Source organism: Octopus bimaculoides, chromosome 9 (assembly GCF_001194135.2).
Source record: "Octopus bimaculoides isolate UCB-OBI-ISO-001 chromosome 9, ASM119413v2, whole genome shotgun sequence".
Classification (NCBI taxonomy): domain Eukaryota; kingdom Metazoa; phylum Mollusca; class Cephalopoda; order Octopoda; family Octopodidae; genus Octopus; species Octopus bimaculoides.
Genome location: NC_068989.1, coordinates 11192135 through 11196299, shown reverse-complemented (window position 1 = coordinate 11196299; position 4165 = coordinate 11192135). Strand labels below are relative to the sequence as shown.

The following is a 4165-nucleotide window of genomic DNA, read 5'->3' as shown; positions in this document are numbered from 1 at the left end:
TGTGTGTGTGTGTGTATATGTTTGTGTGTCTGTGTTTGTCTCCCCAACATCGCTTGACAACCGATGGTGGTGTGTTTACGTCCCCATAACTTAGCGGTTCGGCAAAAAGAGACCAATAGAATAAGTACTAGGCTTACAAAGAATAAGTCCTGGGGTCGATTTGCTCGACTAAAGGTGGTGCTCCAGTATGGCCGCAGTCAAATGACTGAAACAAGTAAAAAAGAAAAAAAGAGTGGTAGCCTGGGGGGGGGGGTAAACTCTACAATGGAATGGCATCCCACTCAGGAAGCAGTCTTATACTATCGCTTGGTTCATTCTTCTCTTACCAAATAGCTATTAAAAATGCATTGTCACAGTTTCTGTTAAATTTGAAAATAACGAATTCAGTAAAATAACTTTGTCGTCATTAATTAATCTGGGGTCTCGAATATGAATTCACCGCCTTCCTGACACTTGTGCCAGTGGCACATGAAAAGACATTTGAGCGAGATCGTTGCCAGTGCCGCTGGAATGGCTCCTGTGCAGGTGACACGTAAAATACACCATTTCGAGCGTGGCCGTCGCCAGTACCCGCCTGACTGGCCCTCATGCCGGTGGCACGTAAAAGCACCCACTACACTCTCGGAGTGGTTGGCGTTAGGAAGGGCATCCAGCTGTAGAAACTCTGCCAAATCAGATTGGAGCCTGGTGTCGCCTCCTGGTCCACCAGTCCTCAGTCAAATTGTCCAACCCATGCTACTAGCATGGAAAGCAGACATTAAACGACGATGATGATGAATTTTTGGTAGAAGGTCTTTAATTTGAATCACTCTGAAACAGAATGTTTGCATCACAGAACCAGAGGCAGTTTTGGGCAGGATGACATCAAAAAAAGGTTAAAAACATGGAAAATCTGGATAAGTTCTGATTGCATACACCTGTAGGCTCAAGGTTGGCCCTTTTAATGTAGAGGGTGGTGTGAATGTTTTCAAAATAGATTTCAATCTGTGTACAAAATTCTTTAGTGCTTTAATTAGTTAAAATAACAAGGTTATTTCAATGCTGGACTATAGCTGCTAATTACGAAAAAAAAAAAAAAGAAAGAAACACAGCTGACACACACAATTTAGCATATTTTCTTTATTATTTTTATTTATAGGAAAAGGTAGCAGTAACCAAAATAGCTGACTGCCAGACTATACACTCTGTTATGTTTAATCTTGTCACTTCTGGGTTCAAATTCCTTGAAAGCAAATTTACTTTCAACCAATGTACCTTCTACCTTCTAATTTTTTACTTGTTTCAGTCATTTGACCGTGGCCATGTTGGGGCATCGCCTTGAAGAATTTGTAGTCGAATGAATTGACCACGGAACTTAATATCTTGCTAACCCTGGTACTTATTTTATCAGTCACTTTTGACGAACCGTTAAGTTATAAAGACATAAACATACCAACACCAGTTGTCAAGCAGTGGTGCGGGACAAACAGACGCAAAGACACACATATATACAACAGGCTTCTTTCAGTTTCTGTCTGCCAAATCCACTCAATGCTTTGGTCAGCCCAAGGCTATAGTAGAAGACACTTGCCCAAGGTGCCACACAGTGGGACTGAACCCGAGTTGAAAAAGTAAAAAACGAATATCAGTAATATACTGAATCATATACAAGGACAGAAAGGAAACAGATTGACCAACAACCTCTGGCGGTATCCAAAATAAGCATATGGTACTTGGATTAAAAAAATTTTTTTTAATGGAAGAATACAAAGTCGATTTCCTGTTGCCTTGGTCAGCCCGAGGTTATAGTAGGAAACACTTGTCCAAGGTGCCACGCAGTGGGATTGAACCGGGAACTATGTGGTTGGTAAGCAAGCTACTTACCACACAGCCACTCCTGCGGCTATTACGCCTACAGCACCTAGGTTTCCCAAGCGGTCATCCATCTCAGTACTCACTAAGCTCGACGTTGCTTAACTTCAGTGATCGGACGAGAACCAGTGCTCTCAACGTGATATGGTTGTAAGCAATAATACTGCAGACATAGAGAAGAATCTCTTATCTATAGCGGTGAAGCCCCAATGGAGAATATATGTGTTGCTCAAAGACAGCCATAAAATCCCAGAGATGCTTCTATGTGCCCAATTCGTTGTTGTTGTTGTTGGCACTCCGTCGCTTACGACATCGAGGATTCCAATTGATCCAATCAACGGAACAGCCTGCTCGTGAAATTAACGTGCAAGTGGCTGAGCATTCCACAGACACGTGTACCCTTAACGTAGTTCTTGGGGACATTCAGCGTGACACAGTGTGACAAGGCTGACCCTTTGAATTACAGTCACAACAGAAACAAGAAGTAAGAGTGAGCGAAAGTTGTGGTGGAAGAATACAGCAGGGTTCGCCGCCATCCCCTGCCGGAGCCTCGTGGAGCTTTTAGGTGTTTTAGCTCAATAAACACTTACAACGCCCGGTCTGGGAATCGAAATCGCGATCCTATGACCGCGAGTCCGCTGCCCTAACCACTGGGCCATTGCGCCTCCACGTGCCCTACTCACTATGTAGTGAAATCCTAGAAATGTTTACATGCTTCTTTTAACTGTCCTTATGGGATTCCATAACTACAGATAAGAGATTGTTATATGTGTCTATGGTATACACAGTGTTAAAGTGATGTAAATAAAAACTGTAATTCAAGTTCATATTGATTTATTTTTCAAGGACAAAGTTATTTTACTTAATTTTTCATTATTGTCAAAATTATTTGAAAGAAAGGGAGTGCATTTCAGCAGAAAAATAGCAACGAAAAAATTAAGGAGCATATACGGTGAATTGTGAAAGCAATGAGCCAATGAAAAGACATACACAGTATGAACTAGATTCCAAATATCAGCTGCACATGCAAAAAGCTAGCTATCATTTAGAGATTAACAAAGGTCATTTAGCAGACTACTATACTTGAACTTATATAAAGTCATACATATAGTTTAATAGGAATGTCTCTGAGATGCTTTATTGTTACAGCTAGTTCAGTACACCTTGGCCAAGAGTTGAGCTCAGACTCACAAGTATATCAGCCAACCGTTCGTTAGTTTGGCAATGTGCTTGGTGAACCCTTGCACGCAGGCAAGCAAGAACGTGACAGCTGGTATGACAGTTACTAGTTAGTTAATAAAGCAGGGAGCTGGCAGAAACGTTAGCATGCCGGGCGAAATGCTTAGCAGTATTTTGTCTGTCTTAATGTTCTGAGTTCAAATTCCGCCGAGGTTGATTTTGCCTTTCATCCTTTCTGGGTCGATAAATTAAGTGCCAGTTGCATATTGGGGTCGATCTAATCGACTGGCCCTCTCTCACCAAAATTTCAGGCCTTGTGCCTAGAGTAGAAAAGTTACCAGTTAGTTAATACCAATATGCCAGCTACTACTTGCAAAGTCCTTTGAAGTCTTTCTTGCTTTTGTCAAAGTGCTTCAAGGCAATAAGATTTTAAATGCAAGACAGTCACATGGATCTATCCAAATAGGAGAAGACGTACTTGGTACATGTAATAAATAGTGTTTATTTATTTGTACTAATAATTCATTTCATAGCAAGTCCGTGTTTCTCTAAATTGTCTGCATCAAATGATTATCTTCAGATAATCTTGTCAATGTCATGAAAATACAACAACAACAACAATAATAATAAGCTTTTCTACTAAAGGCACAAGGCCTGAAATTTGAAAGAAGGGGACTAGTCAATTACATTGACCCTAGTGTTTCACTGGTACTTAATTTATTGACCCCGAGAGGATGAAAGTCAATGTTGACCTCGGTGGAATTTGAACTCAGAACGTAAAGACGGATGTAATGCCACTTATCATTTTGCCCGTTTTTCCAATGGTTCTGCCAACTCACCAAATAATAATAATAACAACAATAATCCTTTCTATTAAAGGCACTAAGCTTGAAATTTAGGAGCAGGGGACTAGTCGATTACATCGACCCCAGTGTTTTACTGGTGCTTAATTTCTCAACCTCAAAAGGATGAAAAGCAAAGCTGACCTTGGCAGAATTTGAACTCAAAACCTAAAGACAGATAAAATGCTGCTAAGCATTTAGCCTGTCGTACCAGCTCGAATAATAATAATAATAAAACACACACACACACACACACACACACACACACACACACACACACACACACACACACA

General features: G+C 40.8%; 1 protein-coding gene and 1 pseudogene across 5 annotated transcripts in view; both read right to left on the bottom strand.

The window, feature by feature from the left end:
• LOC106879997 (uncharacterized) overlaps window positions 1–4165 on the bottom strand; it is a 320939-nt gene that overhangs the window by 244496 nt on the left and 72278 nt on the right. The gene's annotated exons all lie outside the window — the stretch shown is intronic.
• Window positions 1889–2007, bottom strand: LOC128248802 (5S ribosomal RNA; annotated as a pseudogene).